Here is a 22,897-nt window from a genome sequence, read left to right on the forward strand (position 1 = left end):
CCCATCTCCTCCCGCCCATTCCTGACAATGTCTTTCCTTCTGCAGCACCAGACTGCCCACCATTCATCCACCAAATTCACCTGCACTCCCTGCCTCCGAACAGGGCTCTTGGCCCAGCCCGCCAGGTGGTGGGTGACTAGTGCTCGTCTCCTTCTCCCCCCAGTGGGCTATGAGAATCACAGGGCAGCCCACCTTTATCTCTCTATCTCCCCACTCCTTGACACACTCACATGCACACACACACACACACACACACACACACACAGTAGACAGTTCATATTTATTGCATGTTATGTCATTAGAAGTTTACAGCAACTCTCATCGGTGCTATTGCTGAGCCCTACCCATTGGGCTAGGAGGGTCCAGGGGGAAAGCTGGCTGCTGGGACGTGTTCCTGAGCCGCACACAGTCCTAGCTATCTGGGCACAGTGGAGCATGGTTGGAGACATGTGCCGCGGCCTGCTGGGCATGGAGAGTGGGGCAGGAATGACCCACCTGGGAAACCCCCATTAGCACCTCCTCTCTGAATCAGGCCTGCCCAGGGAAAGAAAGACCCAAAGGACCATTCAGATCCCCCAGAAATGTCAACACTCCCTGAAAGAGGTCTTGACTGGCCCCGAAATCTCCAGGCTGCCTGTACTTGTGATAAGCACAATAAATAAAACAATGAGGCCCATTTGAAGGCACTTGTGAGATAGTAAGGCTTTGAGAACTTGACTTTGATGAGTTTGAAAGGCAAGGAAAAGAAAGAATGAGTTTCCTCCTGGGCCCAGGTTTGTTTACCTTGCTTCTCAGGAGCCCAAGCCTACCTGCTTGAAGGTTTCAAATGCCCCTGTGTGTTCCTTCCAGGCTACTCTAGGCCAGAAGGCACCTATTTTCCCTGGGCCAAATCCCATGTCAACACAGTAAAGGCACAGCCACACTGGCTCCCTGGAGGGTCTCTGCTGGGACAGTGAATGGAGGAAGGGAGAGTCCAGGGCTGAGTCCTCCCTTTTGGGGTAACTCTAGGCAAAGAGAGAATCACAATATAGAAGTGGCTGTGAGATCCATACCCTGGACTTTCTCAAGGCATCCCCTCTGTGGGGGCTAAGAACAGAGTCCTGGGGGGCGCCTGGGTGGCTCAGTGGGTTAAGCCGCTGCCTTCGGCTCAGGTCATGATCTCAGGGTCCTGGGATCGAGTCCCGCATTGGGCTCTCTGCTCAGCAGGGAGCCTGTTTCCTCCTCTCTCTCTCTCTGCCTGCCTCTCTGCCTACTTGTGATCTCTCTCTGTCAAATAAATAAATAAAAATCTTTAAAAAAAAAAAAAAAAAAGAACAGAGTCCTGGACCAGGGGTCTGGAGTCCAGGACTTGGACCCAGTTCTGCCCCTCACTTGTCTGGCACTAAGCTTCTTCCTCTTACGGGGAAGAAAATTTTTTTCTCTACCCTTCTAGATTCTTTCGGCTGCTCTATTAATTAAATTGACATAAAACAGATTAACAGGAGAAAAACAAATTTAATTTCCTACATACAAGAGCCTCACATAGACAGGAGAGTTTCAAAGACAGTCAGGCAGTTGAGGCTTATATGTTATCTTAAGCGGAAGCAGGAGAGGGTAAGGTGTGGGCTTCAAGGAGGAGGAAGACAGTTCATAGGAGGATGGAAAAAGCAAATGTTTGGTAAACAAGAGCTCTTCACTGGCGCAGAGACAACAGGACAGGACAGGACTTTGCACAAACAGGCCTACAGCACCCTAGCTCCCCACACCTGGCCCAGAGTCTTTGTAGTTGTCTCTGCTCACGGCCTCTTCCTGCAGCACAGCTTCCATCTAAATGCTTAGAGGCAGTTAAGGAGGAAGTAAAAAGCTCTTTCTGAGTCTTTTGGGCCTTGATTGTCTTCAGCTCAAAATAAGCCACCTGCCTAAGAGGCACATTTTGGAGAGGCTAGTTCCAAACCACTTCACTCTCATTGAGTCTTATCCTCAAAAAAAGTAATCTCTGAGGTGCCCCTGGACCCTGCCTTGATTGACCCCATCCTTCTCTAAGCAGGTTGCTCTGCTCTGGGTTCCTTCTTGCCCCCTGTTCTCTCCTTTCCACTCCAAGCCCAGGTCAGCTGGACCCCATCCTGCAAGCATCCTGCTTCCTTTCACCTGTCAGCACATCCCCACCCAAGACCACCCATCCAGCCGGAAACCTCACTGTGGTACCCTGTGGGCATTTCCTGTCATTACGGGAACTTAGAACTTGCTGTTTGGGGGCCACAGTCTATATACCTATGTGTGCTGCCAGGTTAATGATAACAGAGACTTTGGGGGACACGGCTGGCTCAGCTGGCTGAGCGTCTGATTCGCGATTTTGTCGCAGGTCATGACTTCAGGGTTGTGAGGTTGAGCCCCACCTTGGGTTTCGTGCTCAGCAGAATCTCTGCTCGAGATTCTCTCCCTCCCTCTCCCTCTGCCCCTCCCCCTTCTAAAATAAATAAATCTTAAAAAAATAATAACAGAGACTCGTATTTCTTTAGTCCTCACCCCATGTCAAGCATTTTACATGCCTTCCTACTTGACATGAGCCCTTCTAGAGATGAGAGAAAACTGGAGCTTAAGAAGATTAAGTAATCTGCCCTCCCGTTGCCTTCCCAAAGGGCCTTGGCACCTGCTTCATCCTCACAACAGGACTGCCAGGTCAGCAGCCCGATGTCCCCATTTTAGCAAAAAGGAAATGGAGGCTGAGACAGGTGAATGACTTGCTAAGATCACAGCCGATAAGAATCAGAACTGGGGCTTGGGTCGTGCTCCCCAGTTACCCTGCCTTCTGATGCCTTCTCCCAAGGCTTCCAGGCCCAGTGGCCTTCTGTCAAGCTCCCCTGGGGTCACACTCCTGGTGGAAAAAAAAACAAAACAAAACAAAAAACGGCAAGGGCTGGGGGCGGCCTGTACCATAGGGGAGCCACCCTAATAAGGCAGCACACTGCCGCATCCCTTCCAGGACAGCTATGCTCCCTCTCCCCACCTGCCGCCCACCACCTTTGCCACAGCAAGACAGTCAGCCCACCCCACCCCCCTCTGGGCCATTCCACACAGTGCAGCTAGATACTAATTGGCTCTGAGAAGTGATTACTTCAAAGAAGTTCCCATAGGACCAAGATTTCTCAGAAAAAAACAAACAGCAAGCACTCAGTCTCCCCTCTGCCTGGAGAGCTGATGTGCCCCCCCCCCCCCCCCCCCCCCCCCCGCCATGGGTCTTCCGCCTGCTTCTAGGTGGCGCTGCTGAGACTGACAGGACGCAGGAGCATCGGCCTCAGCCCAGCCTTGGCTTCCTCCTCTCCCACCTTGGCCCTCTGGGGTCCACTTTCCTCTGCTCTGACCCCACCCAGGAGCAGAGGCATTTGAGCTGAAAGGTACAGAGCAACATGAGCAGAACGTCAGCCTCCCGCCACACACACCGCCCCCCCACCCCCGCCTTCCCTGCCTTCTAAAAATAAGGAGCCTCTGGCCTTGCCTGTCTGTAGTGGTGAACTCAGGTAAAGGGCAGAGAGGGAATTCAAGGAGCCTATCAAGTTTAAGTCAGAGGTCCGTGATTGCCGGCGCGGGCACCTGGCCCACAGTGAATTTTTACAACTTCATGAAATAGTATCCGACAGTTAAAACTCAGAGCTCTCATTAAAACTCAGATGACGGGCTTCTTCTGATAAACTCAGGAGCTCTGGTAACAGGGGCGCACGTTCTTTCCTTTGGTTCATTCTTCCTTCGGTGGTGGGGCTGGTCCCCCTTCCAAGTGCCAGGAACAGCGAGAGGATCGGCGCAGTCGGAAGTCACGGCTCTTGAGGAGAATCTCTTTCCTCGGGGGTCTGCTCTGGTCCCCCCCAGTCTCCACCCTTCCCTAGACCACTTCTCCAGTATGATCCCTGCCTGACCACCGAGCCGGGACCTCCTCCACCAGCCCCGCTGTCAGAAAGGGCAGAAAGCGGAAGCACGCGGGGCAGATGCTAACCACCCTCTAAACCGTGGTGGGTGTAAGTGGTCGTCGGAATGTTGGTACTTTGTCCTTTGGTAATTGAAACACAAGCATGAAAGTGAGGAGAGTTACTTGCGAGTGGAAATCCAGAAAGGTTAAAGTGGGAGAAGGGGAGAAAAGCAAGCAAGGGCTGTGCTCGAGTGGCTGGGGGAGTATTGAGAGGGAGGGAAGAGAGAGCGAGCACTGTGACTCTGCCCCGCTGTGTGAGGTCCGGAGAGACAGAGATGGAGCGGAGGGGGGTTTAAAATTCTGCTGTACCTTAGGAATGAATGTCCCTTTGGCATTTTTCAAACAGCTTCATAAAAGATTAAAATTATTTTTCAATGCTTTTTGGACATCCATCTTCTGCTTCTTTTGAATGTGACGCCGAGGGGTGGGTGTGGGGAGAGAAGGTCAGTAAAATGCCGGCAGAGCCGAGATAGCGGGGTGCAGGGCTGCGCCTTTCTCCTGAGGGGAGCGTCTCCCCTGCACCGGGAGCCGGCAAAGGCCCCCAGGGAGAAACCCGCCAACCCAAGGGGCGGATGAGTCGATGCGGGGCCAGCACAAGGACGATTTAGTGAGAGAAGAAAAGGTGAGAACATTCCAGACAGTGGGAATCCGCTCGGGAAGGCTTGAAGGACAGACCCCAAGCTGTGGGCGCTGTTCTGGGTGGTCAGGTCAGGACAGTCAGACCTTGTTGTAGGGATGTCAGGAGAGAGGAGCCTGATGGGGTGGCCGGGACCCTGCCAGGCCTTCTGAGCTACATGGCAGCTCGTGGACCACATGCAGTGGGCAACCAGGAGCCACTGAAGCTGTAATCAGGACAGTCATGTAGTCACTTGGTGTTTTAACATATTTCTCTGGGGGTATCTGGGTGGCTCAGTAGGTTGAGCATCCGACTCCCGGTATCAGCACAGGTTGTGATCTCAGGGTCGCGAGATGGAGCCCTGCATCAGGCTCCGTGTTCAGCAGGGAGTCTGCTTCAGAGTCTCTCTCCCTCTCCCTCTGCCCACCCCCTGCTCTCTCTCGCAAATAAATCAATCTTTAATAAAATAAAATATTTGTGTGTTCTGTGGGAAATGGGCTAGAGTGAGGTGAGGCAGGAGTAGGCAGACTAGGAGGCTATGGGAATATAGCAGGCAAGAGACAGCTGTGGCTTGGGCTGGGCTGCTGGCAAGGGGAACAGGAAGCAGATCTTGATTCCAATGACGGGGAGGAGAGGGAGAACGGAGTGACCACGTAAATCAGTACCATGTCCCCAGCACCTGGCATCTCTCCTGAAATTCGGTTCAAATGTAATAGATGAAAGACCTAGCAATTAAGCAAATATTGACACATAAACATCAGCTTGCTTAAACCTCATCCTTCCATTGCACAATGTATAAAAACAGTGGTCACCAATTTCTACTCTTCTCCACCAAATGTCCACTCTCGGCCAGGCAACAGCATTAGATTGTTCATATACACCAGCTCTGCACTGGCTCTAGGCATCGCAAAAGTCCTGCATTTAGGCGTTTTTATTTCTGTTTTGCAGGTCAGGAGACCTTCACCTGGGAAGTAGGAAACAAAGCTAAATTCCCACCCAGATGTATTCCTTCTACACCACACAAACTCTCAGAGTGATCCCTTCTGTATTGAGTTGTCCCAATGCTGGGCTCCCCACCTTGAGTGTCTCCAACTTTGTATAGCGGATAAAAGGAAACAGCTACCGGCAAAACAAAAGGTTGGAAAACATGAGCCCAAAGTTCCTGAACCTTTCATTCTGATATATCCCATTAGTCATCTTCATCATCCCCAATAAACACTTAATGAGCATCAAAGGAGAAGTGGATACATTCTCTGTCTTAGAGGAACTTGTGGTCCAGTGGGGCGTGAAAGTGATTGCAAGGTGCCTTAGGGTTTTGCAGGAACGCAAGCAGATACTCAGAGCGCTGCCCATGCAGGGCACCTCTAGGGAGACCAGGATGGGAGTCTGTGAGGGACAGCGGCAGAGGAGTACGGAAAGGATGGATAAGCCCCTGAATTAGGACCGTTGAAATGGGGTCCAGGAGAAGGGACAGAAGTTAAAGATGTTTCAGTGACAGGAGAGACAGGATGGTGATCACTTGGTTGTGAAAATCAATGGGCCCACCTGGAGGTCCTGGAGATCCTGGGCATTTCCGACAGAGTAGCTGCCCAGCCGACCCCCGCCCCCAGCCCCACCTCAGTGTGGCTGCCTAGACATGTCCTTGCTCCCAGGGCCAATGCCTCAGAGCAGGCCAGGGGGCATGAAGGAAGGACTAATCCCTGCCCCAGCTTCCTCTCGCACACAGCTCCTGCTCCCTTGGCTGTTCCCCTTACCTGTCGAAATTCACAAATCTGATCAACTCACTTGCCCTGAAACCAAATAGCTCCGTCTTCGGCTAAATAGAGAAGAGGAGATTGAGGATTTGAAGAGACACTTATTTATCTCTTTACCAGACAGTCTAATGAATAATTTCATGTTTGCAAAAGCTCATTTTGAAATTTGAAGACAAGAGATATATTGCCAAGGCGGCTCTAATACTGCGACATTAATTTTGCACTGAAAGATTTACTCAAAAATTAGATTTTACAATTTTAATGCCTCCATTCTTTTCTTTAAATAAGCTGTGAAATGCAGTTAATTAGACTTAAACCCTGGAAGCTTAGACGTTTGAGCTTTGGTGTAAGCTACAAAAGAAAGCAAGCTTTTTCACTTGCAAATTAAATCTAAATTCATTACACGCCTAAACCTATACCACTTGCAGAAATCCTAGTGGGCTGAGGAAGGGTCTTCTTAAGGCTCCAGATGTCTCCCTACAGAATCCTGGCTGCAGGAAATGAAAGGAGAGACAGACGGGAGGTAGAAAAGACAGGGCATCTCACTAAGCTGTCTCCAGCAATGTTAGTGTATTCTTTGGAACATCAGCCTCGAGAATTGCTCCTTGGGGAAAAGAAGGTTCCGCGCTCAAAAAAAATTAGGGAGATGCCACATATCACGCTCCCTTCTTGGAAAGTCATACGGTTCAAAGAAGTAAAACAAACAAAGCAAACAAACAAAAACTGTTTCACTTTGTCTCATCCAGATTTTGCAAACATGTTTGACAGTGAAGCCATTTTTGTCAAAACACCTAATATTCAAGTCTATCCACTGCTGCACGGAACACAGACTGCTCTGCGCTCCGGCAGCTCCGTGAGGACCACTTTCTCCTCCTTAGACATGGCCTCGGAGACCCAGCCCAAGCCTTCTGTTCTTGCCCACATTGATCTCTTCCGAGAGAGCCGGGAAACAATCACACACACAGCCGGCTAGGAAATTCAACACTGAATTCACAACAGGCGGAGCTTGGGGCCCACGGTAGATACAGTACAAGTACTCAGCCAAGTGATCGTGTCTGTCGGACACTGCTTAACACATCAGAGAAACAAACAATGGAAAGGTGTGAGGAAGCGCAGGGACCTCTTAGCCCAACCTTCCACCTAATGCCAGAATGCCTTCCTCCAAACCTGGGCTGGATTCATCCAACGCTTGAGCCTTTCTCAGGACAGGGGACTCAGCTGCTTCCCGGAGTCTCTCCCTTGTCCCTGGACAGAACTGAATTCCTTTGTGGATATAAAACCGCGTCCCGGTGAGAACCCTCCCTGGCCAACTTATCCAGGACCCTGCCAGGTGGGCTCCAAATGAGCTGGGCTAGAGGCTCTACTCCCAGTAACTCCCAGTCCTTCCCCATCCCTAACTTCCACTTCTGAGTCAAAGACCCTCTTCCGAAGAACTGGCTTGTGCCTGATCCCGAGGCCACGACTTCCTCTTCCTTCTGGAGACCACTGAGAATCTCATGAATCGTGGGTCTTCTTCCCCGAATTGTCCGGTATGAGAAGTTTCACAGATGCCTTGAAGTCGGTCCACTGGCCCTATCTAGGACTCCCCAGTAGAGGTATCTGGGTCTGACAGCTGGAGTTGGCTGAGCCCAGCTAGTACTGAGAGACTGCAGGCAGTTTTCCAAATGTCCACTTCCGTCTTCTGTTCCTTACTATTCAGAGACTTTCTGTCCCCGCTTACTATTCTGTTTGGAACAGAGTTCAACTTTGGAGAGTAGTAATTAAAAATGGGAACAATCATAAACTCCACCTTATTTTTGCAGTTTACAGAATGGTGGCGTCACTTTATTTACTTTGCCTTTCAGTAGAGCCCAGGGATAGAAGTTCTCTTTTGCTTTCAACTAAGGAAACAATAAGCTCAAAAAGACTGAGTGATACACCCAGGAACAGAGCCGAGAGGTGCCTTGGGTCCTAGGTCAGGATTCTTACCCCATGTCATGTTGCCTCCAAATCATAAGCCCTAAACCCCACATTTTCACATGGAACTCCTGGGCCTCGGCGTCACAGAGGGAAGAAGAGGCTATTTATTCTTTGCAGAACAGGTGAAAAGACCAACAGATTATTTTGTATATGACGAGATTAAAAAGAATGCTTTGGATTTTAAAATGCTGGGTTCGATACTGTCACTGAGCTTAGAGCTATGAATTCTGAGCAAGAGACTTGACCCTGGGGATTGGCAGCAGAGCTGGGGTCGCACGGTGTGGGGAGGAGGGCCTGAGATGACTCACACAGAGCACTCGGGCCCTGGTTCACACTCAGCAGGTACTAGACTCCAATGGAATGTGGGCCAGGGAAGTCTTGATGGGAGAGTTAAGATTTCACCCAGGGTCGAGGAGCACTGGTAGATATGGGAGTGTGGGAGACGGAGCGAGGTCCATGGAACGGTGTCCAGGCAGGGCACTGGGACATGCACTGTGCGGGGCAGGGTAGTTACATACAAGCTCCAGTCCGGAGCCAACTGGATGCCATGTGGCTCCAGGGAAGGGAGGCGGATGGGACTTTGGAACTTGGACTCCTCCCTTAGGTCAGCGAGAGTCACTGAAGGCTTTGGACTAGACAGATAAAGGGGGCTGGTTAGTCAGCTGACTAAGACCAGAAGCAGAGAGAGCCCAAGGGGTGGGTTAAGTGGCAGGTGGTGGCAGTGGCCCCAGTGACAGACATAAAAGAGTCTCTTTGGTCTCGTGTGAGTTTGTCAAAGTGTCCTACCTTGTCCCCGGGGTCCAGGCCCACCTCCCGTGCTCACCTGGAGGGCCCAGGGAGATGACTTGGCCTCCGGGCAGGGGCCCCCTCCCAGGATTCGCATTCCGCTAGCCTGACTGGGAACACAGTTCTACTCTGTGTCTGGGACAATTCTTAACTGGTGCCTTCCTGGGGACAGGGCCCCTGGCCCAGCGACCCAGCCAACCCTGCTCTAACTCATCATGTAGAGAAGAGTCACAGGTGTGTTCAGTTGTTCAGTCTGTCACCCACCGCAGGGGAGGTACCGTGCTGAGTGCTGGGGAGGGGGCACAAGCGGGCATGAGTTCACACAGCCTTCGGGAAACTCGCAGTGCAGTACAGCAGGCAAGCCGTATGCAAGAAGGACAACCATACAAGGTCAAAATGAATCAAAGAGCTTTTTAGAACAGTTTTGGATAAACAGTTATGATTGTTTCCCCAAAAAAAGATGACCTGCTAAGCCATCATAGATCTCCATGTATTTGGCTAACATGGCCATTCCCATCAGAGCTTTCTGCCCCCATCTGTGAAGGAACGGCTGCCATGGAAGTGGTCAGAGTCCCTTCCTGGCCTGGCTCGACGCCTGCCGCTCCCATCTCTCCGCGTGCTGCAGATTCCGGCTCTGGCTCTTCTTAAGTTCGAGGTCCTGGCTGCTACCCCACCTGGCCACTGAAGCGTATCTCCCCGTCTTAGGTCTGCAAATACACCCACGGGGGACTGGGGTGGGGAGAACCTTTCAAGGAACACAAAAGAAAAATACCAAGGACTATAAAAAGAAACATGTTTGCAGAGTGCTTGTTTCTGATTGCCAATTGAACATTTAGCAAAATATTGACTTGGTGGGTACAGCTGGGAAGCGCCCCCTCACCAGGCCCCAGCCTCTTCTTGCCATTTCCCCTTTTCTTGCCTGAATGGTTAAGAGATGTTCCCATTTCTCTCCAAGCAGATGAGGACTGGCCCTGCCCCTGGGTCTTATCTCTGTACTGGGGTCCCTCATGACCCACCCCACCCCCGCACTGGGCCAGAGCTGCTACTCTAACCCCCTGGTTGTGCTCCTCGTGGCCCATTTTGATTGGGATGCTGCCTCTGCCCTGCCCCAGCCTGGGTCTCCCTGTACGGAGCCAGCAGATCTTCTCTGGCTCCCACTCAAGACCCTCCTGTCTGAGCCTGAAATGGCCCTCTCACCCAGCCTCCCCCTTTACCCATCAGCAAGTAGCAGTTGACACCCATTCTGTTCCCAGGGAAGCCCGGCCTTGGCACCCTTTTTCATCCCTGTCTCCCACTCATCAGCCTGCAGGCGGCCTTCAGAGCGGACACCATCTTGCCGCCACATCATGCTGTCACCTTCCATGGATCAGAAACAGACACCATGGCCTTGTTTGCCCTCTCCTTCTGTGCTCCACTCTCCAGGGTCCTCGGGCGGGCAGCCTTGAGCAGCAAGTGGACGACGGTAAGAACACTCTAAGCACGGTCCCTGCCTCAAGCCTTCTCCTCCCTGGTCCGTGTTCCAAGGTGCAGGTAGAGAAAGAGCTTTCCCCAGCACACATCTGTGCCGCTCCCAGCTCCAGCACCATACTGACTCCCACTGTCCTCGCATAAGACCCACTTCCTTGGCACAGCGGACAGTGACCTGCACGTTTCGGTCGTCGCCTGCCTTCCCAGCCTCATCCCTGGCACCCAGCATTTGGGGCTGGAGATTATATACGTGCCCTGCTCTTTGCCCATCCCTCTGCCCCCTGCCTAGCCCAGCCCTTACACCTGCAGAGTGCCTACTCAACCTCCAGCCCAAACTCGACCTCCACTGGGGGCCGGCCCTCCTTGACTTCCCGGGACGTCCAGAGGCAGCCGCTTTCCTCTCTGCAGACCCCATGGTGCTGCAGTTGGACCTGCATTACAAGATGCTGCCACTTCCAGAACTCTCTGTATGGCCTGTCTCCCCAAGACATAAATTATGACCCAGAGCTCAGACTCTGAGTCTAACAGAGCAGAGATCAAATTCCAGCTCCAACATTTACTAGCTGGGTGGCCTTATGCAAGAGCAGGCCTGAGTCTTGGTGTCTTCCTGTATAACATGGGGGCCGTGACCATCAGACCTGCCCTAGAAGGGTCCCTGTGAGGACTGAAGAAGTCAGAGCTAGAAGTCACGTTGTCTGGTATACAGTAAGGAGCCACTCAGTGTGGATTCAGTCTACTGTATACACTGAGTCTCTGAGTGCTTACTGCAGAGGAACAGCGGCTACAGGGCTGTAGCATTTACCAGCCATACTTGTGATGACCCACTTCATGCCCTAACAACTGCCTGAAGGTGGTATTTTGGTTCCCCCCATTTTCCAGATGAGGAAACAGAGGCAACGAGCCCAACTCACTTGCCTAAGTCTCCACAACGGGTCGGTGGCAGAATCAACCCCAGGAAGTCGGGCTCCAGAGCCTTCGCCCCTAAAGACGACACCTCACTGGCCCCTTAGATACTCACTAAACATTTATTTAAAGAAGAAAGAAAGAAGAGGGGGGAGAGGAAAGAAAGGGAGAGAGAGAGAGGAAGGAAGGAAGAATGGAAGGTTGGAGGGAGGGTGGGAGAGAACCACTCAATCCGCTCAGCTTTCTGTCCCTCGAGTCCAGCACGGACCCAGCACATACTGAGTTACCGTCAATGGCTGGTGACTGATGAGGAGGCGAGCCGGCAAGGGCACGGAACAAGGCCTCTACCTGAGCTCAGTTCTGCCCTTCTTCACGTGCCCGGAGGAGGCTCGGCGCAGGAATCGCTGTGGGAGGGGGCTTGCTCTCCACCATAAACCAGTACAGTAACTAGAGCAGACTTGCCCCCCCAACTAAGAAAGGAGAGGAAGGCCCCTCATGGGCTCAGGCAGTCCCAGCCTCTGGTCTACCCAGTACGATCCCCCTGACGCCGGCCCCGCTGTCTGCAGAGACGAGTGGGAAAGAGCGAGCCCAGCCAGGGAGGGATAGAGAGAGCATTTGACTCATTAGCTGCATATTTGATTCTGACGTTTGAACCTGACGGACTCTGAGTAGGGCTAGAGTAATGAATTAATCCCAGGGAAGAAGACAGGTCCGCAGCTCCTCGGCTATTAGCAGCCCGCTGAGAAGGGGAGCCCTGCTGAGCTGACATGTGCCACAGAGTTTGCCCCCCACCCCCTGGCGCCTGTTGGAACCTCCAGGGTCTGGCCCAGCCAACCTCAGAAAGACCAGCACGTGACAGGTGTTCAACACGCGTTGGCCAATTAAGGAACTGACTGAAGAGCGCCATTCTCTCTAGGTTCACTGGGGCCAGGACCACGCGTCCTATGACTTTGTGCCCCAGTGAGCAATCCGCCTATCTCCCGGGGGTCGTCCCCTCTAGCCCCTGCCTCTGGGCAGCCTATTTTCCTTCTCCATAGTCACAGATCAGAGCATCTCTTATTGAAAATCACAAAGGAAAAGTGGTCATGAGTTCCCCCAGATTTATTTTCTTTCATTCATTCATTTATTCCTGATTCCCCTTTGGAGAGAGGCAACCGAAACCCAAACCAGGAACAGGGTCCAGTGGATACCAACCAGTCAGGCCTCCCTGGACTTCAAAGAGGGAGCATCCGTGCACAGCTTTACCAGGCACCCAGACTCAGGCACCGGGATTCAACATTGAACTTGATCCGCTCAAAGCCTGGCTGCAGAGCTCAGCTTCCTTCCCTCCCTGCCCCCTCCCTCCCTTCCTCCGATCCACACATACACCCTCCCCAAATCCACCGCTCTCCCTCCCAACCTCCCTGGCTTCCCACACTCTTAGTGACACCAGACCGAGGTGGTCACAGGATGGAACTGGCACAAATCTTCTTCAGAAGAGAAAGGACAAAAGAGAGGAAGCGACAGGAAGAGAAACATCCCCGTATCCCCCTGGCTCTCTTCTCCCAGCCGGGCTGTCTCTAACCCCAGGCCACAGAATTCATCGCTCACTCTGATTCAGTGGGACAGTTATTTTATATTATTAAAATAAGAGATTATCATCACCACCGATCTCCATCTTCTTTCCAATCTCATCTGAAAAGCAGGCATTGCCTCCTGCTCCCGGACCCCTAATTCTTTCTGCCTCGGCTGTTAAATCATTTAACCTGGCAAAGTGTCGGGATATGCATTTTACATGAGAGACACGAGGCAGGATAAATCTAGGCTGACTGCAGAGGCTGAGAAGAAATATCTGAGTTGCGGCCAAGGGTCAAAGGAGCCCTGGATGGGGTGCAGAGCCAGGAGGGCGGGGTCTCCTCCCTCTCCCTGCCTGCTTAGGGACAAGAGAGCCAAAGCCTGATAAGCCTTTGCAGAGACCCAGTTGAAACCCAAAACATATCAGTGATGGGGTCCAGGGGATGCCATGCAGCCAGGTGTTCCCTGGACTGCTGAAATGGGGCATTGTCGTGCATGGCCTTAGCAGGCACTGGGACTCAGAGGAGACCCAGCTCTCAACAGAACTCAGCAACACGGGAGCTGTCTCAGAGTGCCTGGGCTATAAGGAGCCCCACGCACGACAGCCTCGATTTACAGATGAGGAAACCAGAACCCAGAGAAGGGTGGGGACTTAGCCAAGGCACAAAACACTAGCAAAACCCAGGACTTGCATCCAGGGTTTTGAGCTTAGTGATCCTGGCGCCTGGTCCAGTGCCTAGTTCTGACCCTGGCCATTTCTGCGCAGTCAACTCTTTGTGATATATAAATGACAACTCTGGTGATTCGGGAGCTGGGTGGGAACACGGGGAAGGTTCATTCACTCATGAATTCACCTTAGCAATTTATATTAAGGGACTGCCAACTGGTAACCCTGGGTTGGGTGCAGGGGATGCAAATGGGGACCAGACACATCGGGGCCACCAAGGAGCGCCTCGTTAAATAACCCCAGTAGGGCTAGAAGCTAAAAACAATGCCAGGCCTGTGCTCTTGGTTGACAGGATAATTTTCCAAATGCTTCACCAGTTAAATGGAGATTTTTTGCAAACCACTGTGTGAGAGTCCCCTAAATGCTTCAGTGCCCCAGAGTTCAAGGTTGCTCATTCCTTGCTTGACCTCGAAAGAGGAAGCAATGGTCCCCAGGGCACTTGGCGTGTGGACGGCAGGCCCAGGGCTCAAACCCGGGAGTCCCATTTCAGCTCTGACGTCAGGCTCCTAAAACAGGGTAGGGGAGCAAGGCTGCCAGAGCGGCTAGCAAAGACAAATACATGAGGCTGGGTGAAATTCAAATTTCAGATAAACAGTGGATAAAAAAATGTTGTAATATAAGTGTATCCCAAATATTGCAGGAGACACATACTTAGACTAAAAAATCAAAACCATTTCATTGCCTGAAATTCAAGTTCAACTGGGCATCCTGTATTTTACCTGGCAGTCCTGTGGGGACGAGAGGGAGAAGCACTTGGAAGTTGGGTACGGAGTGAGAGATGCCTGGACTCGGGAGCCCAACGTTCCAGGAGCCCATAGAGTGTCCCATCTGTCCCCAGGGAGGCTGGGCCCTTCTTCTAGGGCAGCCCCTCCCAGCCCCACAGCAACTTGAATGGCCTCTCGCAGCTGTGCTAACGAGAACACTCTTCCCCAAACAACAGATTAATTGATTTAAAACTTTTAATGCCAGATGCTTGGTGGAGGCATTTTAATAATCCTCGAGTCAGAATTAATCATGTCTCCTGATCTTTAAGGAGGGCAGTTATTAAATCCTGCAGAGGCAGGGGATGGGAATGAGGGGAGGCTGTTTTTCCTGGGTCCTTTTCCTGCTGTGCTCTAATGATGAGCCCTGGTGCTCCCAGTGGGGTACAGGTAGGAAGCAGAGGCAAGATGTGGTCTGGAACAGCCCCTGAGGGCTCTTGGTTTAGCTCAGCCCTGTAAGGTGAGGTGAGCCGTAAGCTCACCTTACAGCCAAAGGCCGAGGTGGGGTGCAACCATTGGTCCCCACCCCAGCCAGGACAGAGTTAACTACAGAACCAAAGACACTTTACTCAGCCCCAGGACATCCCTGGGTGTGAGACCCCCGTTGCTGAATTCCTTTCACTCACCCGGCCCCCAGCCCCTTTCTACTTCCGAGGAATATTAGAAGAATCCATTTCCTTGAATCGGGGCTAAGGACAAGGAAGACATGTCTCCCCTAGTGAAGCCAGGGGCCCCTCCAAACCTCCCCGCTGCACACCGTCTTCCTGCCGCGTCCACCTCTTCCCAGCGTGCCCTGCTCAGCCCCTTCTCCCTGCCTCTCACTTCTCACTCCACCCAGGGGCACTCTGTCCTCTCCCTTCCTTGATCCAGAAGCCTCCGAATTCCTCCCCGCGTGTCTCCAAACCTGCATCCTCCACCCTCTCTCTGACTCGTCCTGTCCCCCGTTCTCTGCCCCAATTTCCTCTCAGTCCAGCCTCCTACACGTGCATCGCACCGAACATGTCACCAACACACGTTCCAATCTTTACAACCTTCCTGTTGTTGGAGACATAGTCGATGATGATTATCCTTGGCTTACAGAGGGGCAAGCTGAGGTTTAGTTACGTTCGTGGCTTGTCCAAGGCCACACAACCGCCTGGTGCCAGCCTTGAGCCCCCTCCACTCAGATGGCTTCCTGGTCCCATGTGTGCTCTTGGTTTCAGAGTTCTTAAAGGAGTCGTGGTCAGTGGGAGCTGATTTTACATGAACGATCCCAAGTGCCTGCCCTATTCATGGTTCATAGAGGATCGGGTCCACATTATGCCCTCCTATACAGGGCCGTGTACCAGGGCACCTGGAAATACCCGTTAAGTAACAATGGGAAGCTCATGGCTGGGACAAACTTATTTGTGCCCCTGCCTCCCACTGATGGAGCTGGGCAATTCCACTCGTCCTGAGAGGCATCCTATTGAGGATGGCATCTCTCCCCCCTCGCCCTAGAAACCCTCACATACCCCTCAGCACTGTCATGGAGACAGAAAGCTCTGAGCAGGTAGGGGCTTGCCACTGGTCTCCACCACGTAGGAAGTCCAGCCCCAAAGCAAAGCAATCCTAGGTCGGCCTCAGGGATGCCACATTCTGCCCCTATTAATGCTGAACACCCTTGGGCTCCCCTGGTCCCCTGATGCCCCACTGTCAAAGCTAAATCGATACTCCCTTTTTTCTCTGCAAGAACATCTCAGTAATCCTAATTGGTCACTATGGCAACCCCAGCTGCAGCTCCTCGTGGCCTCGATGAAGAGACAGAAGGATGAGAGGGGGCGCGATGGAGGTTAAGCCTACTTATTGTATAATGCTCTGCCTTTGATATCACCTAGATCCACATGCTAAGTACCTGGAAAGAAACAAAATCCCGTGTAAATTAGAATGATACCATCCAATCCCTTGCTTATACCCTCGCTAGTAGCAGCCGATAAGGCCATTGTCTGCGGCCGCTGGGCCTGACCTCCCCTGCCTGGCAGCTGATGGGGTTTCAGGGGTGGGTCACATTCATCAGGGAGGATGGGCTGCGGCCGTGATTCCCACCAGCCACTGTCTGCGGCACCTCCCACCCCACCCCGGCCCGGCCCTGAGGGGGCCCAAGGGAAGAGGAGAAGCGGCAGAACTACAGCAAAGAGCCCTGCCACGTGTTCCCTCCCTTGACAGAATCATGGGGCTGCCATTCCATTTCCTTGACAGATGGGTCACTCCCCACTTGGTTGGGGTTCCCAGATAGGCCCAGTCTTGCAGTGAGCTCAGTGGTGATGTCTCCCCATGTCTCTCTCTTTCTCTCTCATACACACACACACACACACACACACACACACACACGCACACACTGCCTGCAAATGTATCCTGCCATCCACCTACCCTTAGAAAAAACCTCTACTCCTTTCACTCGTCAAGGCTTCCTACCCTCTTCTCTACATGGGCCAGGCCCTCGCGCTGTGAACTCCATGACCCCTCCGACGCTATGCGGGGGCTGGCTCTGCAGCTGCCACCCGCATTCACCAGTGGCCTCACGGTCCCCCGCCTCTGCCCCCATCTTGTATTCTCGGAGCCAGACTTCTTTCCCATCACAGGAGAGAAGGGCTCAGGCTTTCTCTCCCAACTCACTGCCCTGCCTCTGCTTTACCTGCCCCATGTGAAACTTCCGTCCTGTTTTCCACTTGTTGCCACACAGGACCTCTGGTTTCATCTTCTACCATGGCTCAGGCCAGAGTCTGATCAGCCCCTTTATAAAGAGGATTCAGGACAGCCTCCTTTCTCATTCCTGCTGCCTCGGGTCTATTTGAGCAGAGCTTTTGATCCTGCCCTGTGGCCCTCAGAGAGACCCCTCTGCTGAGAACCCCTCCTTATTTCTTATGGCCCATGTGGGTCCTCTCTCCTTGGGAAAAGGAGGGACCAAGGACATTGGGTTTTTCTTAGTATTGAACAGCATGTGAGAAAGCCATGTCCATTTTGGCTCTTTTTGTCTGGCCCTTTCATAACTTCTCCTTTAGCACGCCAGTGGTCAACCATCCATTTCTAACCTCTGGTCAACACCTAAGGCTTCCTCTGCCCCCTGCCAGTTCACTCTCGCCGCCATCCGCCTTATAACGATGCAGGAGCACTTTATCATGTAGCAGGTACTGTTAGGGATAGAGAAAACTAGAGAAGAGTTCCCATTTTCTAATCCAAAAAGGATTAGTGAGCACACATCTGTCCACGTCTAGTCTGTAGGAGATAAAACTTTCCTCTTGGTCGTGTCTGGGAACAGAGAGGCAGAACAGCTGCGGTGTGGTGGGAGGAAATTAAACTCGGCATTGGACAGATTTTGTTATAGACCCTGGGACAAATTACCCAACATCCCTGAGCCTCAGCCTCACAAAGATCATAATGCCTGGCTTGGAAGGATGAATGGGACCTAGGCTAGAAGAAGCCTTGTAAATGATGTAATGTGGCACAGATGTATAGAACGGTCATTGCCATAACAGTGACATGGGTCCTGAGTACTCTTGGCCTTAGGTGGGTGATCTTCCCATTTCTCCCCTCACAGGACCTGTTCTGGGAGAGGAGGCAGCCCAGGTCCCTATCAGACCGTGACCCTATGCGTTCTTGCCTTCTCCCCCAAGTGGTCCAGTGTTGGTGACTTGTGGCAGGAGAATTTAGACATAGAGGCATTTCTGCCACTGCTTGCCCCAAGGGGATACATTGTAAGGGACACCCTCTTAACCCAAGATGTGGTAATTGTCTTTTCACCCCTGAGGTCCGAACCTATCTTCCTGGAAACATGTTCCCATATTCCTACTAGGTAATTTTTGATCAGGAATATAGATATAGGCACACTTCAGATACATCTGTTGAGCCCCAACACCTCCTGTAACATAGATAAAACAAGCACTGTGCATCTTCATTACACCAAGGAGGAAACTGAGGCAAGAGAGGCAAAGTGACTTTTCTGAGGCCCTGGAGCTCGTGAGTTGCAGATCTGAGATTTTTGACCCCCCAACCCCCAAAACCCCTGCTCTCTTCCTCCGTGTTGCAGCTGCCTGCCTCCTGAAAGCTGCTCCCCGTGGCCCACTCATCTGCTTATTCTGGCAGGGTAAACACTTGAAGAAGGCCCTTTGCTCAGAGGGCATGTTAAGTGGAATATCAGGTCAGGGTTCATCTGCATTTTTGGCGACAGAAGGCTGCGGAGATAATAGGAGCCCCTCGGTGTTCGGTGGGGCTGGGTGGGAGCGAGCGGATGTCTGAAGGAGATTACAAGCGGTCATGGATATTGCTTGTCATGCTCCCATCAGCAGACGCCTTTTTCAATTGACTAGTTGCTTGTATTTCCAGAATAGGGAATGCCAGATGTATTTACTGCACTGAAAGAGAGTGCTGAAGGCCCTTGGAAAGGTATCCAGCTGTCGGGAGGCAGTGGAAGCCAGGGTAGGTTAACCCCTGGTGGCCTAGTAATCAGAATTCCTGGGGCACCAAGGACAAACAGACAAAGCAGCCGGCATGGAGACTTGGAAGTGCTCCCTAAGTTGCTTGTTTGGAATTCAAAATCCACTTTCCTGTGTAAATAATGTTATGAGGACGAACATTTATTAAGCTCTGCTATGTGCTAGATGGGATCGAGGCATTCCACCTGCACTTTTTTTCTTTCATTACATCCTCACCTCATTAGAATCTTACAAGGTGGGAGTGGTAGACACTGGCTGGTGGTTCACCAAATCAGTAACCCTTTCCTCTTGGGCTCCTAGTTAGTCATCCCTCAGCTTTCCTCATATTAGCTGCAGCCGTGGGACAATGCAACGTAAATGGGTATCATGTACACCACCTCCTAGTCTGGCCCATAAAAATGCCTCCTGTTCCATCTTCCGTGCTTCTCTCCACCTTTATGTCTGTCTGCCTGATGCACAGGATCCCACAGAATGCTCCCAGGCTCTAGGGAATTACATCCACTAAATGAAAGGATCTGGGGTTCCTAAATGACTACAGGGAGCCAAACCCCATTACTGACATGAGTGAGAAATAAAACCTCATTGTGTTAGGCCACTGAGATTTGGTGACTTCTGTTGAAGTCCTCTTCCCGAAGTCTTGAAGACTTCTGTTTGAAACTCATCGATGCTAACTAATTCAGTAAGTGTCAGTACCTAGCAATATCCCCCATTTATAAAGGGGGAAATGGAGCTTCAGAGAGATAACACGACATGCCCAAGATGACAAAGCAGGAACACCGTGAAGTTGAGAGTCAAGTTCAGGTGTGTCAGACTCTAAAACCAATAATTTTGCAAGTTGTCTATCACAGTTCATGACCAGGTTACTAGACAAACCACAAAAATCATTTTACCAACAAAAAAGCCAATGTATTTTTCAACTACCATCAGCCATTACCCATAGTAGTTTCTGCAGGACAATTAAGTTTGACAATTAAGTTTCAACACTTGACTCTGAAAACACATCCTATCACTACCACATTACCTTCAAGTTCTGGAACACACGTCCTGGCCTGAGTAAAAGAGATGCTTCTCCAATGGTTGCTCCCTATTAAGATAAAAGAGCAGTTGTCCCAGGGGAATGGGAGGTGGGACCAACATTCAAACTGCCCCCGTGCAGCCTGTGTTTCCCTTGCTAGGTCACATTGCTGGTAAGCTGGGACTTTGCTTGTGACCTAGGACAAGCAGGTCATTTCTGGCTCTTGGTACATGCCTGTATTGATCCTAGCAGCATGGATTCTGGAACCGTATTTTCTAATCCTGAAATTTAGCTGCATGGTCCAACCAGCTGAGGTACATTTATGGTGACATGGGGAAGGAATATTTATAATTTTAAGTGACCTGGAAACCCTGAGAACTCTGATTGCTGCAGACAGAGAAAAACTCGTGCTTCTTTTCTGAATGGGTCTTAGCCAGAGGAAACAAATCAACTCTTCAGTATATTCTGAGTGTGTGATGTATGTACACTGATATACCATCCATAGGAGGGAGGGAGGCAGAGGAGGCACTATGCCTGCCCTCCAAAAGACAATAAGCTGATCAGAGAGATGAAGCTGAAGCACAGGGGACAAAACCCTAGAAATTCTCCACTACCACAGCCAAGAAAAAACTCTCCACCAGTTCATTTTAATATGCAGGTGTTCGTATGTGGAACACAGACCTCACCGTCCCCTTCACCTCCTCTTCAAGCTCTCAAATAAATCCAGCTGCACATAATCAATGGTGTGGGACTTACTGAACATTTGGTAGGAAAGATGAAGATTTACTTCACACACCCCTTTGAAAATTCTTCTAACATTCTCTTAGTTCTCTCTCTTGACCCCAAACTGCTCTCTTCCTTGTCCCCACTTGGAACCCCTCCATTCTGACTACCTCTATACTTTATTGGTCTTAATCCAACTCTCTCACTGCTGCTTTATTTCACAAAAGAACCTGACCCTTTCCCAGATCCTGTCATCAAACTTACATTTCAAGGTGTCTCCTCAACCCACCCAACACATATACACTATTAGGTCTTTAGCAAAAAAGCGTCCCCTGGTTACTAGACCCCATTCTAGGAGGAGGGGTGGGTATGTTACAAATAACCCACTGAAAAACACTTCTGATACTCTGCTTGTGCGATTTCATCCCACAGAATCTTACCCAGGGCTCTGCCTGCCAATAAGTCTGCTGTCCGTGGTGCTGACCTGGGAAGCTCTACAGCTGGTCATCATTTTCCTGCTCACCATTCAGGCGGGGAATTGGATCACCTTGCTGTCTGCTCCAAACCTCACTCTATCACCTCTAAAATAGGGTTATTAACAGTAATTACCACATGAAAAGCATTTAGCATCAAACCCAGCACAAAGAGCTCAATAAACAGTAATATGTATTGTTATTATGCTATTATTCCACAGCCCCCAGGAACTGTCCCACATCTCCTAGTTATTCACTGCCACTTCCCAGACACATTCTTCCCTCTCAAGTCCATAGCTAAATGGTATTTGCACAAATGACGCCCCTCTGGTCTCTCTTCCAACACTTTGCTTTAGAGTGAATACAGCTTTTCAAGGGTCTTTTGTTTTAACAAAACAGAAGTTAACAAAAAACTAACTGGTTTCACTGGTTGAAATATGAGTGGAGTTAAGTCTAGAATACTTCAGCTATGGTTTAGTTCTCTTGTTGATTCATCTCTTGGATTCTCATTGGAGACTATGACTCACTCAATTTTATTTATTTATTTGTTTATTTATTTATTTACTTATTGGTTTTTGAAAGCCTATAGTCCCAAGATTCCCTGTGCTTGTCTCTCTCATAGTACATCTCATATTCTATTGAAACTGTCTCTTTACAAAGACTGTATTGTGCACCTTTGTATCCTCAACAGCTTGCAGAATGCCAGGTGCATTGTTTGGGCCTGAATGAATAAGTACATTAATAAGCAAATGAACAAATGGAATGTGGTGGGTTACATTTTTTGCCCCAATCTTTGACCCCTCTCAGTATCTACATACCCTTTTCCATGTGTTTTGCAATTCTTCCCACTGAAGGAGTGAAGTATATTTTCCAGTCCTCCTTTGACTTTGGGTTTACATATGTGGGTTTCTTTGGGCATATAATGAGGCAGAAGTAATAGTGGAACAGTTCTAAGCCTAAGTCTTAAGAGGCTTTACACCTCTCACTTCATTATAAAAAGAATATGCCCGGGATAGCCTATGGTACCAGGAGGAGAATAAGAGCCACGTGCACCAGAGCTACCAAAGCTGCCACAAACTCCAGGAGCTGTCCCAGCTACCCATAGATCTGAAGATCTGAAGTGAAACCATCCAGCCAAGGCCATTCTAGATGGGCCATATCTCAGCTGACCTACAGAAGCATGACTGATAATAAGTGACCACTGTGTTAAGACACTAAGTCTGGGGTTGATTTGTTGCACAGCATTATTTGGGCAATAGCGAACCCATATGTAGAAGAAAACATAGTCTTTTTTTTTTTTTTAAATCTGAAGATCATGGTTTATGAAGTTCAGCATCTCACTTTCTCTGAGTCTTAGCTCCTATAAAGTTTGGATAACAATTTCTGAACAACCTGGTTCATAACGATCGTGGTTAGTTTCAAATGATGTAAGGGTAGGACAGCATGGCAGCGAATTAGCCAGCAGCACAGAGATAAAGGAGCGTTATTATTAGGAACTGGTATTCGTAAGTCTCTACAACATCTTGGTACATTGATAGTCTGCATCCTGGACCCTGTATACTTAACTAAAATGGGACACCAGACCGCTATGGAGGATCACTTGGGCTATATGGATGAAACTACTTCTCTTCCAAGAGGGAACTTGATACTGCCTCTTTTATGTTCAACCAAAAATTCAGCTGAATTCCTGGATTTTGGAAATAAAAAGCTTCCACTCCACCCTACCCAGTGCTTAAAGCACTTTACAACACCCTCATCCAGAGTCTTC

The sequence above is a fragment of the Mustela erminea genome, chromosome 9 (assembly GCF_009829155.1).
Source record: "Mustela erminea isolate mMusErm1 chromosome 9, mMusErm1.Pri, whole genome shotgun sequence".
In the NCBI taxonomy this organism is placed as follows: domain Eukaryota; kingdom Metazoa; phylum Chordata; class Mammalia; order Carnivora; family Mustelidae; genus Mustela; species Mustela erminea.